The sequence below is a fragment of the Pelophylax lessonae genome (genome assembly GCF_965119305.1).
Source record: "Pelophylax lessonae genome assembly, chromosome: 2".
In the NCBI taxonomy this organism is placed as follows: Eukaryota; Metazoa; Chordata; class Amphibia; order Anura; family Ranidae; genus Pelophylax; species Pelophylax lessonae.
Genome location: NC_138769.1, coordinates 355,467,088 through 355,481,244, shown reverse-complemented (window position 1 = coordinate 355,481,244; position 14,157 = coordinate 355,467,088).

Sequence of the window (14,157 nt, the reverse complement as noted above, 5' to 3'; positions counted from 1 at the left end):
AAAACTAGAGGAAAGGCGGTTTAACCTTAAAGTGCGTAAGGGGTTCTTCACTGTAAGAGCGGTAAGGATGTGGAATTCTCTTCCACAAGCAGTCGTATCAGCAGGGAGCATTGATAGTTTCAAAAAACTGTTAGATGGACACCTTAAAGACCACAACATACAGGGGTATACAATGTACGGCTAAAAGCAAACACACACACACATCATAGGTTGAACTGGATGGACTGATGTCTTTTTTCAACCTCACTAACTATGTAACTATGTAACTATGTAAGATCAGCTCACACAGTTGGCAAGAGTAAAGGGGGTGCTAAGTATAACCCTGAAGAGTAAAGGTAAAGGGGGGCGCCAAGCGGGGCCCTGAAGAGTAATTCACTATACAGTTCGCTTATCAAGTACTTCACTACATGGCAAGGTGAAGCAGCGGCCTTGCCTCACTCAACATAGCTAGAAGTCCTCAAGTTGTGCATAGTTCATCCAGGTGCAGTATCCCACTCATCCCTTCTCCCATCCCAAGTTCTAAAATAAAAACAACAAAAACCAAATCCCCTGGACTGTTTCCTGACTGAGCCAAACAATTAAAGCACTAAGAATCGAAAAGTTGTTGCTATGGGTAACCCAGGGGAATCCGCATTACCCCCAAGGTATTCTCCCCAAACCCTGTGTTTTTGGCACTTTTTCTGAAAGCACACCAAAGATTCAGCATGCAGGACTTTTTGGTGCGCTATCAATAAACGCTTCAAAAACGCGGGACATAATATAAAGTCTATGGGAAACCGCGGGTAATCCGCATACAAACCACAAGTACACACGTGCTGCTGCCAAACCACAGTGCAACAGTGTGAAAGTGGCCTAATATACTTTCGAATCATATCTAGTCCCCAAAACAAAAAATGTATATATTGTGGCTTTCCAGTGGGTGAGGTACCTGCAATTGTTTTATTTTTTGGGTTTCTTTCTTTTTGCCTGGTAACCTTTGAATGACACTCTTCCTGTCCCAGAGTGGCTATGCTGACTCCTTCTTCATATCTATAAGGGGAGCCATACTTTTGAACACATTTAGGTGAAAGGGTAGGGGTACTATATACCCGATACCCACTTACATGGGGGGAACGGGGCGGTATCTGGGGGCCCCCTTGTTTTTTCTTTATTATTTTTTTCCGGCACTTTTTTTTCTTTTATTCAGCTGTCAGTGGGGAAACCCATTGACAGCTGATGACTCATCGGTTGTTAAGGATGCCGCGGCCGGCTTCCTAGCCCTGCTCCTTCACAACCAGCTTACACTGCATCCTGATTGGGCAAAGCTTGTGTCTCAAGCAATCAATGGGGCTCAGGTAAGTACTAGGGGGCTGAGAGGGGCTTCTGCACACACATAGAATGGAAGAAGATAAAAAACCTTCTGCCTTTAGAACCACTTTAAAGAATATCTTTGGACAAAATGTAAGTTCATAAATTCATATCCACATTGTATTTCAATTACTTCTAATGAAGAAAAAATTGAAGGATGGCGCTCAAGTGTATTTGTTACTGACAATTAACCCCAAAAGAGACATAAATGAACAGTCCAATAAAAGTTTATTGTATAGATCCACAATGAAGAAGCAGTATATATATTAAAATGAATCCTCCTACCAATCCATGAAGCCTCTGTGTGTCACCGCTGCCTCAGCAGAAATCCCTGATGTCAGTCCCAAGGGAGGGAGGAAGCTGGCAGCTGCAGAGGAAAAGCAGCGTAGATGGATGGAAAAGAGGAGCGGGTCCCAGCGGGGATGGGGGCTCACTCGGTCCGGTGTGCGGCCGCTACCTGGACCGGAGCCCATGCTGTGCTTCCCCAGTGCCCGCTGTGAGCGCCGGGAGGTCGCCCGCTGATGATGTCACCGCTGTCGGCCGGATGTACGTACACAGCCGGCAAGGGGATCACCTGGAGGCCGGGGAAAGTGGAGGATGGAGTTCGCTCGCTTCTACAGAGCCTCCCGATTGCCACAACGACATGTTTCGATACATTAGTAGCTTTGTCAAGTTGTGGCTGGAGGCAATCGGGGGCTCTAAGAAGCCAAATGGTGGGCGGGGTTGGCTGACTAGCCAATGGAAAAAAAACCCCTATAGGCTGAATGTGAAAGAATAAATGTGCTGACAGGAAATAAGAAATAAATGGAAAAGATGGAACAAGTAAACTAGAACAGAAAAAAAAAAATCTGTGTGCAAAAAAGTAAAAAATAAAAAATAAAAAATAGAACATAATGATGGTCAGAAAATAAAAAATAAAAACTAAAAAATATTAAATATTATAAAAAAAAAAAAAAAAGAAAACTTTTATCTGTCATATTGGAAACCCAGAGCTTCATGGAGGTAAGAGCATAATAATGCAAAACATTACCATATACATAAATAATACATGTATATATCAAATTGTACACCAATGTGATGATATAAACATAACCCTTATACTGTCATATAACAGACCATAAAGGACATCTTTGAAAAAATGGCTATCAATATAACATGGAAATAAAATAATAAATAAATGGGTATACACCCTATATATATAATATAATAAATACTATTGTACTAGCATAAAAAAAAATCTCCATATGCACCTGGATCTCTCTATACACTGGCAGGCTCAATATTAAAATACCAATGGTATATATGGAATAAAAAATTATAAAATAAACAATAAAAAGTTAAAAACTCCATTAGACAAGACAATTAACCTCTAGTTCTTCGTTGAGGCCTTGGGGCGCTAGGCAATTGAATTTATAGATCCAATAAGTCTCTCTTTTACATAAAAGAGAGAAACGCTCATTTTCTGTCAGGGTACCTTTAGGAATGCTTTCTATTGCCATGACCTCGAGACTCCTAAAGTCCTTGTCATGGAACTTTAAAAAATGACGTGGGACGCTATGCTTGTCACATCCCTTATGGATGAGTCGGCGATGTTCTCCTATCCTTTTTCGTAATGTCCGCATAGTACGACCCACATAAATCAATTGACATGGACATCTTAGTACATATATTACATATTCTGTGGAACATGTGATGAATTGCTTGATGTGGAAGATGTCATCTCTATTTTTAATGGAAGTACAAGCTTACACTATGGATTGGCATGTCAGGCAACAGCGTTTCTTGCACTGATAGGTGCCCGTGCGGTTATCAAAGTAAAACCTGATGTCATTGGGAGCACGCACCTGAGGTTTTAATTTGCTTGGGGCTAAGATGTTTTTAATTGTGCGTGCCCTTTTAAAAGTAACCTGTGGTACTGGGGGTAAGTTGGGACCTAATCTGCTGTCGAGATGAAGAATATTAAAATGTCTCTTGATAATGTGTGAAATGGCCCTATGTTGGTCATTGTAGCCAGTTATAAACCTAACTGTGTTTTTGTTATCAGTTTGGTTGCGTATTTGGGTCGGTTCGGGCTCCAAATGTGATCTGAAAGCCTCCTCAACAAGGGGTAGTGGAAACCCCTTGTCTAGGAAGCATTCCTTCATTCTGGTTCCTTCTGGTCACAGTAATCCACTTGATTGGTACAGTTGCGCCGGAGTCTATGAAATTGACCCCCTGGGATGTTCCGTTTCCAGACGGGTGGTGGCAACTTGCATAATGTAAGTATGAATTGCCACTGGTGGGTTTTGTGTGGTTCTTACTAATAATGTTCAGGCCTTCATGGGAGAGCACCAAATCTAGAAAAACCAACTCATTGGGGTCGATAACAGACGTAAAGGACAACCCAACGAGTTGGAATTGCAATGTGCCACAAATGCCTCAAACATTGCCTGGTCGCAACTCCAGATGAGGACAACATCATCAATATATCGTCCGTAGAAGACGACATATTGGGCAAAGGGATTGTTGTGCCAGACGTAGTGCTCTTCCCATAGGCCCATGGTTAGATTGGCATATACTGGAGCAAAATTAGCCCCCATGGCGGTGCCCTTGATCTGTAGGTAGAACCGATCCAAAAATGAGAAGTAATTGTGACGTAAGCAAAATTCAATACAGTCCACTAGGAATATGGACTGTAATGAATTGAAGGAACCAGAGTGACTCAAAAAATATGTGATGGCCTGAAGTCCTACTTGGTGTGGTATGGAAGTATATAATGACGTGACGTCAAGTGAGGCCCACATGTAATTCTCTTCCCATATGTAGGACTTTAAAGCCTCAAGCACATGTGAAGAGTCTCTGATATATGAGGGCAGTTGACACACCAAAGGTTGAAGGAAGAAGTCTATGTACTTCGAAATGCCTCTTGTAAAGCTACTGGTACTCGCCACAATAGGTCTCCCTGGTGGCTGCATTAGGGACTTGTGTACCTTTGGCAAATGATAAAAATACGGAGTACTGACTTCTCCTGGAAGTAGGAATTTCTTCTCTTTGTCATTAATGACACCTTGGTGCCACGCACTCTCGACCAGAGATTTGAGTTCGAGTTTGTATTTGGGAAGTGGATCACCAGGTAACTTGGTGATCCACTTGATGTAGATCCACTTGATGTAGGTCTCAGTGTCGGCCAATAACCGATTGGTCTCACTGAGATAATCAATTTTGTTCTGGACAACCAGACTACCTCCCTTATCAGCCTGCTTCACAATGATACTTCACATGTTCCACCGAATATGTAATATATGTACTAAGATGTCCATGTCAATTGATTTATGTGGGTTGTACTATGCGGACATTACGAAAAAGAATAGGAGAACATCGCCGACTCATCCATAAGGGATGTGACAAGCATAGTGTCCCACGTCATTTTTTAAAGTTCCATAACAAGGACTTTAGGAGTCTCGAGGTCATGGCAATAGAAAGCATTCCTAAAGGTACCCTGACAGAAAATGAGCGTTTCTCTCTTTTATGTAAAAGAGAGACTTATTGGATCTATAAATTCAATTGCCTAGCGCCCCAAGGCCTCAACGAAGAACTAGAGGTTAATTGTCTTGTCTAATGGAGTTTTTAACTTTTTATTGCTTATTTTATAATTTTTTATTCCATATATATCATTGGTATTTTAATATTGAGCCTGCCAGTGTATAGAGAGATCCAGGTGCATATGGAGATTTTTTTTATGCTAGTACAATAGTATTTATTATATTATATATATAGGGTGTATACCCATTTATTTATTATTTTATTTCCATGTTATATTGATAGCCATTTTTTCAAAGATGTCCTTTATGGTCTGTTATATGACAGTATAAGGGCTATGTTTATATCATCACATTGGTGTACAATTTGATATATACATGTATTATTTATGTATATGGTAATGTTTTGCATTATTATGCTCTTACCTCCATGAAGCTCTGGGTTTCCAATATGCCAGATAAAAGTTTTTTTTTTTTTATAATATTTAATATTTTTTATTTTTTTTTTTCTGACCATCATTATGTTCTATTTTTTATTTTTTACTTTTTTGCACACAGATTTTTTTTTTTCTGTTCTAGTTTACTTGTTCCATCTTTTCCATTTATTTCTTATTTCCTGTCAGCACATTTATTCTTTCACATTCAGCCTATAGGGGTTTTTTTTCCATTGGCTAGTCAGCCAACCCCGCCCACCATTTGGCTTCTTAGAGCCCCCGATTGCCTCCAGCCACAACTTGACAATGCTACTAATGTAGCGAAACATGTCGTTGTGGCAATCGGGAGGCTCTCTAGAAGCGAGCGAACTCCGTCCTCCACTTTCCCCGGCCTCCAGGTGATCCCCTAGCCGGCTGTGTACGTACATCCGGCCGACAGCGGTGACGTCATCAGCGGGCGACCTCCCGGCGCTCACAGCGGGCACTGGGGAAGCACAGCGTGGGCTCCGGTCCAGGCAGCGGCCGCACACCGGACCGTGTGAGCCCCCATCCCCGCTGGGACCCGCTCCTCTTTTCCATCCATCTACGCTGCTTTTCCTCTCCAGCTGCCAGCTTCCTCCCTCCCTTGGGACTGACATCAGGGATTTCTGCTGAGGCAGCGGTGACACACAGAGGCTTCATGGATTGGTAGGAGGATTCATTTTAATATATATACTGCTTCTTCATTGTGGATATATACAATAAACTTTTATTGGACTGTTCATTTATGTCTCTTTTGGGGTTAATTGTCAGTAACAAATACACTTGAGCGCCATCCTTCAATTTTTTCTTCATTTCACTTACAAGCTATCCAACGTATAGGATTGGGCGACCAGTGTTTTTATGGACATTTTGTGTTCTATGTACATGTGTGCACTCTTCAGATATTTCAGATTACCTTTTGGAGTAGCGCCAGAACTCTTTTTTTGAGCTTCAATTACTTCTAGCCTGCTCCTATTAATCTGGACAATCTTGAAGTTTATAAACTAAACGTAACTTGCTTGAATATTGTGACACAGATTCACTATGCCCTGTGAGTAGGCACTGCTGTGTCACACATTCCACAGATGTACAAAGAGCAAATGACTCCTGCGCTTAAGGGGTGGCCTTGCGGCTGGTATCTGGAAAATGCGACTCAGGTCAAATTGTAGTAAATTCCGGCTGTGCTGCCACTCTCAACGGGTTGTGGTAACCCAAAGAAGATACTGGAAAAGAGAAATGGACAGAGGGCGCACCAGCCTAGCGCATTATCTTTATAACAATTTATTGTAATAGACATGTATACACATTATACTCACAAAACGATTATGAAACACGGGCAATAAGCAATGAGGGACCACCAGGGGTCTCCACTGGCCATCCTCAGCGGTTTTTTGGAGGTCTGCATCCTTCCGAGGCCTGCGGCAGCTGAGGAAGCCCAGTGGAGACCCCTGGTGGTCCCTCATTGGTTATTGCCCATGTTTCATAATCGTTTTGTGAGTATAATGTGTATACATGTCTATTACAATAAAATGTTATAAAGATAATGCGCTACGCTGGTGCGCCCTCTGTCCATTTCTCTTTTCCAACACATTCCACAGAGCCTGCCTTCTGAACTACAGAGGAGCTGAGAGGAGGATTTTCAGGAAAACAGGCTATCACTGCTTGAAGGCAGCAGGGTACCATGGGATATGTAGTCCTTAGAAATTGAAAGTAAACAGCAGAGTAGAAGCTGCAAATCAAGGAAGTTGCAGAAAGAAGTAGGGAGCAAACAGGCAAAGCTCTCAACACAAAGGGACATTTTTACTTGATTGAAGAAAGTGAACAGAATTCTACTCATGGGATCACAGCTATAAGAAACCTGACACAAGTTCCAATCCTTTCTCAATCTACTGGTCTGTTTCATATTACTTCCTGTTTCAGGTGGCACCATTTACCAGAAAAAGAAAGAGCACTCCATGAAATACATTAAACTTCCAAATGTATTGTGCTGCTTCTAACTCTTCATGGTGTTATCAGGAAAAATAAATTCTGAAGTGGGAGACACTGGCTGGTATCTAAAGGAGAATATAATATATGTGCATACATAGGCGTACACAGGGGGTGTGCTGGGTGTGCCTTGGCAGATTCCCCCTGATGCCCGGGATCCCTGCCCCCCCCCCCCCCCCCAAAGCCCTGCTGGCTTCTGTCCTCTCTTGTCAGCTGCTTTTGGGATGTTTCAGGATGAAGCCAATAAATATGTAATTTACAAACCCTTCCTTTTCTGATCACAGTGAGTGATCGGTACTGTTCACTCACTGCTTTTATCCATAACTGAAGAAGTATAGCAAACTGTGTTTACAAGGCATCAGTTTGTGAATGAACAGGAAGTCGCTCAGCCCAGAGCACCTCCCATTTATTCACTGTTTAGGGCAGCTGAGGCTAGAGAAAAAGGTACTGGGGAATCTCTGCCCCCCCCCCCCCCCCCCTCCAAAAGGGCTCCTAAAAAAATTGTAAACAAATAATATAAAAAAATTGTAAAAAAAAGAAAAATAATAAAAACATACATTAATAAAAACATCTACCAAAACAGTCCACTGCCCTACTGACACCAATTTCTGCTCTCATGACACTGTCCGCTGCTCTACTGACACTGTCCTCTGCCCTACTGACAAAGTTCACTGCCCTAAGGGCACCATCCATGTTATAACACATTTTAAATTGTTTGTTTACATTTATTTATAAGGGTGTTTGTACGGTTATATACTATATATATATATATATATATATATACAGAAGCATGCATGTTTGAGCTTTGGGGTGCACACCCTAATGCCTAATGCAATAGGCTGCGCACACCAATGTGTACATATTTTTCAAGATGTTTTTGTGTTGGGTTATGAGGGTTGCAGGGGTAAAGCCCATAATCTTTGCATTGTCTGTGCTTTATGGCATAGGCCTTTATGCACTAGTTACCTCACAAGTTGTACACAAAGTATTCTCCGCTCTTAGCCCATACATCTCATTTTGCTGGCTGAAGTAAATGGAGTATTATTCATTGTCCTGTTTGCTCATTAGTGCATCAGCTTTGTTTATCAATGTATCCATCATCTTGACTGCTATTTTTCTGTTCTTATCTGGTTTTCCTTTTTTGCAACTCTGCTGTGTGTTTTCAGTATCCTGTATGTCCAGTCAACCCTAAGCATCATCCTCAATGATGCTGTCATCTAAATTAGCATTCTGTGTGAAAAGAAGAATTTATGCTTTTTCACAATTTCCTAACTGTTTTAAGGAAAAAAAAAGGAACTGCAATTTGTAGATATTTTTTAAGATGTATCATTGAAAAAACGATGAGACATTTTGCACTTTCAACCCTGGCAAAAACAGGATCTTCTTGGCAGAAGTTGTTGGAAGAGTTGAGAAGTTTTTAGAATCATCAGGCTTAAAATGTTCCTTATGACCATCAAGTTACAAGTAAAGAATATAAGGCTTGTTGCCTTTGTTCACTGTATCCTGAAAAGTTTCCAGAAGTATCAGTTTATATATCTAAAATTATACATGTGATGAGAGCAGAATAATATACTTTGTACTGGTCAAACAGTAGCAACATCTCATTATGTAATTTTTATTATTTCCAAATTCAAGGTTTCTATTGAGAGATCCATTCCAAAAAGTTACCTTTGAAACCGCAAATGTTATTGATGAGCAGGTTAAAATAATATTATGTTACATTCGTAAGAACTCTCAAACACTAATTATACAGCATCCCTAAACACCTTTCTGTCTTCCAGTTATTATGCTCAATTTAGAACATTTAGTTCAATATATTTTCTCTAATATAATTTTGTTGTTGCTTCCAATTCACCATATGATTTTGCTACAAGCCTCTTATGTTCAACGAGGTTTCATAAAGGCAGGTAATCAGGGTGAATGGCCAAAATCTTTTAGTTAGACAGCATAAAATTATTAGAACATCCCTCTAAACAGTTAGACCTTTTAAAAGTTGTATCAGTCAAAATCAATATGTTTTCTTATTATTGTTTTATTATAAACAGTTTGTTTGAAACAACATAGTTTTTCCTCTGCACTTGGACAATCTCCTAAGCACCAACAATCATTCAAGATGGTACACCAGATGGGATAATAGGTGCATCAAGACTCAAGAAAGGGGGCAAAGAGTATTTTCACGGTTTTTACCTAAAATACCACCAACCAACCTCCACCACTAGGTCAATATAGGTTACAGGAGCTCACTACAGGCAGAAAATGGAGCTGGTACAATGTATAGTGGGGGGATCCTATCAATGGTATGGGAAAGTCTATGATGAGTTTAAGAAAGAGGAGCACTAACCTCAACAGGTTTGGAGTTCTTCATTATGCCATCTAAAAAGTCCAAAGAGAAACTCTGAATTTGGAAATATTTCATATACTGTAGGAAGAACATTGCTAATTATCAATCATGCCTGGGCAATGGTGCCAAAAGCCATTCATTTGTAGACACCTACAAGCAACCACTGTTTAAATGCATCATCAACTTCAAGATCAGCAGGTAAAAAATCTTCAATGTTGTTGGTTAGTCATAGTGATAAGGGCCTGATTCACTAAACAATATGTGTGTGCACTGTTGCATCAATGTGGTTTTCTAAGTAGTGAGGGCTATGAGGTGACAAAAATAAAAATGGGATTTATTTTCTTTTCTAATGGGTGAGATGTAGCTTCTTTGGAGAAGTACCTGGAAGACATGAGGTTTTAAGAGTATCAAGAAATTTCCCTTGTTTGGTGTTGAGGATGAGGATTTCAAACCCAATGGATTATGATATTAGATGAGGCATCTAGCGATATTAAAGTCTTGATTTTTTTAAATTTTTTTTAAAATAACTAACATGTTATGCTTACCTGCTCTGTGCAGTGGCTTTGCACCGAGCCGCCCAGATCCTCCTCTTCTTGGGTCCCCCGCCAGCACTCCTGGCCCCTCCCTCCTGCTGAGTTCCCTCTACAGCAAGCAGCTTGCTATGGGGGCTGTCAAGCTGAACTGATGCTCTGTGTGGCCATTAAGACATGAAGTCCCAGCTTGGCCTCATCGCCTCTCTCTCCTCATTGGCTCACTGACTTTGATTGACAGCAGCAAGAACCAATGGCTTCTGTTGCTGCATCTCAGCTAATGAGGAGCGAGTGAATTGGGAGAGCCTCGGCTCTCATGCACATTGCTGGACGGAGGTCAGGCTTAGGTAAGTATTAGGGAGTGAGGGGGAGCTGCACACTGAAGGTTTTTTTTACCTTCATGCATAGAATGCTTGAAGATAAAAACCTTCAGCCTTTACAACCACTTTAATGAGGTTAATTATTAACTAAAAAGGCATGCCTGAAAACATTAGGCATTTGCCTCAGTCAAATACACAATGATTTGGATAAGTACAAGAGTTTACCAGACTGCCAATCAAGAGAAGGAAGGTTAGTCAAGTCTTTAGATGCTTTGGAAGATGATATTAATAAAGTGAAGAGACAAAAAAAATCCTCAGAGATAAATCTGATTATGAGGATGGAGTTGTGTATGCGTTAAGAAGCTCTTCTTTTCAACATGGCACTACTGGATGAGATAAATGAAGGTACTTAATATTGAGAATGTCTTTTACTCGAACCATCTAAGAGAGTCAGTTTTTCTAACCCTGATGGGGATACCTCAGCCCCTTCTCCATCATCCTCACCATCAAGTGTGAGGGATAAGAAATTGAAGGAAATGGACACCTTTTCAGATGGAAACAATTTATAGCGATCAAAAAAATCAAAACCCCCCAGACAAAGGAGGAATACAAACACCAACAGAAAAGAAAAGTGGTGAGAAGGAAGATAAAAAGTCGGTTACCCAAAACTACATATCCAATGTTTTGAGTCTGTTTGATTTTACTTAATTTTCCACAGCACCTAATGTTCTTGCACTAGGTCTTAATTCTGAACCCACACTGGACTTTGATCTTTTTTCCACAATTATCGATGTGAACAATTTTGCAGGACATTTGATTCTCAAGAGACATTATCTTGGTACTAATGTTGTCACTCCTTTTAATTGTTGGTTGACAAGTTTTGTGCTTTTTACTCTAATGGGGCAATAAAAGTTGATTTTCAAGATTTTTGCCTGATCCACAATTTAAAGTGGTTGTAAACCCTCACAAATACCAACTGAAGTGAACAGCCTCAGATGATACACAGAGATTAAACAAATCCTCCTACATAAGTTTTACTTGTATAACTGCTGTCTTCCCCTTTCTACACCCTGTGAAAAGTGCAGATTGTGTTAAAAATCTTGCTTCATCTTTCAGAAGTACATGGGGGGGGGGGGGGCTGGACTTACACTGAGTGAGAGCTGATTGGAGGGAAGGGTCATAACCCCCCTCCACATAGGCAGAGGAATGAAGGAACATCCAGAGCTGTCCTCTGACTAGACAAGCTCCCTGCTTATCTCCCTCTAAGCTCCCTCCCTGACACAAATTTCGAGCTCATGTTATCTCATGTGTCAGAGAACTTGTCAGAAGTGACGCATGCTTATAACAGAAGAACGAAGCACCAGAGAGAAATGACACTTAGAGCTTTGGAGAGAGATAAGTAAACACTACATATACATGTGCTTAGCTCGAATTTCATGAATGGGGTTTACAACCACTTTAGGTAAAATTGATGACAATGGATACTCAGGTATTTTGGTTTCTGACAAGATCAACATTCATAACCACATCTCTTCAGGTTTAAAATCTGACTTTTACCCAATCCAATCCAGGGGATAAATTGCATCTCTTCTAAAAGTCGGTTGAGCAAGGTCTTATAGCTCTGGCACATACATTTGTTTGACACACATTTCTTCAAATGTGACTAAATATGAAAGAGACTTTCCTGAATCCCTAAGGGTTAACCCCAACATAATCATCAAGGAGGTTGACAAAGGACGGGTGGTAAGAAATGAGAGCATATCATTACTGGGGGTGTAGCTTTGGGAATTTTGAGTGAGGTAGAGGCTTAAAAGTTGGTGTCCCCTCACCTCATTGTTCCCTTTTTCCACCATGTTCCAAAGACTCACAAGCCTGACATCCCTGGACATCCCTGTACACAGTAGGCCAATTGTGGCCAGAATTTGTTCCTTGGGAGAACCTTTGAGCAACCTGCTGGATACCCTATTACTACTTTTGGTTAGCATCCAAACACCATATGGATATGTACACAGAGTTCCCATTAGACATGAAATGGTTTGTTATTGAATGTGTGTCTTTTCTTTTACAATACGATTGCTTTTTATTTGATGGAAGGTGATATGTGGGGGCCCTAGGATTTTCCCCCACATATGCTAATTTGTATATGGGGTGGTGGTAAGAACTGTTTATTTACAGTACCCACAATCCATATACTAGGCAACTCATTTTAGCCTTCTTTTACTATATTAATGACCCTATTTTCATTGTTGATTGTGATTTATCTTTGAGTTAGTTTTTGAGTTTTTTGAAAGACAACACTTTAAACTTAAATTTTACAGGAGAAGAACAACTATTTGAAATGAATTATTTAGATCTAACTAGAATTGATTACATTTCGAACAACACTGTTATGGTGCTTTTATATATTTATTACAGGTACTTATATAGTGCTGTCGATTTTACACATATATCGATTGTATGTTTGCATCAGTCCCTGCCCCCAAGGAGCTTACAATCTAAGGCCCCTTACTCATAGTCATACATACGCTTAGTAGGAACAATTTAGACAGGAGCCAATTAACCTACCAGCATGTCTTTGGAGTGTGGGAGGAAACCGGAGTACCCAGAGAAAACCCACGCAGGAACAGGGAGAACATGCAAACTCCAGGCATGTAGTGTCATGGTTGGGATTTGAACAAGTGACCCTAGTGCTACTAGGCAGAAATGCTAGCCATTTAGCATTTAGAAACCCTACTACCTATTACATGTGTCTAGCTGCCACTTCCCACATGTTATTAAAGCTATCCCCAAAGGCCAGTTTGTCAGAACTAGGAGAAAGTACTCTACCATTATTCATTTTGATCAGGAAGTGCAATCTATGGACCACAGGCTCCTACAATGTGGGTATAATGTAACATAATAAAAACAAATCTGTGCTCCCCAAGATGTAACAGCAGCTAGCTTAAACACTGGTAAAGGGATACAATAAAAAAACACACAAGCAGCGCTGATCAAGAATATAATATATATGAAATAGTCCAATAATAATTTTGCAAGATCTTCCACCCGGGTGCAAAGGTCATGCAGTAGTGAGCCCGATCCTCCACCTCCACCACACACTGACTCTTACCCTAATGTGTAGACCATCTTTCCCACAATGGTCAAACTGCGCAGTGAATGATTTAAAGGATCACCCATCCGGATAGATCTTGTATTGAAATTTCTTCCGTGGCCACAATATACCTCATGCATGAAAGAGGATCAAGTAGAGAGACTCATAGTATAATACGTTTCCAACGATTTATTCAAAATCAGTGAAATAACACTCACCAAACGGCAGATAAAATGCACATATCACACTACAAGGAACTCCTAGTCTCCAACCAATAAGATGGCCGACCTCCGGGCGTGGCGACGTAACGTAAGGCTAGCTCCTCCCTGCGCATTTCATCGTTAAGACGTCACCCTCTCTCCTTGAGCCTCTTTCATGCATGAGGTATATTGGTGTACACATTAGGGTAAGAGTCACTGTGTGGTGGAGGTGGAGGACCGGGCTCACTACTGCATGACCTTAGCACCCGGGTGAAAGATCTTGCTGAATTATTATTGGACTATTTATTTTACCTCTGTTGGACTTTGATTTTTATTCTTGATCAGCGCTGCTTGTGTGTTTTTGTAATG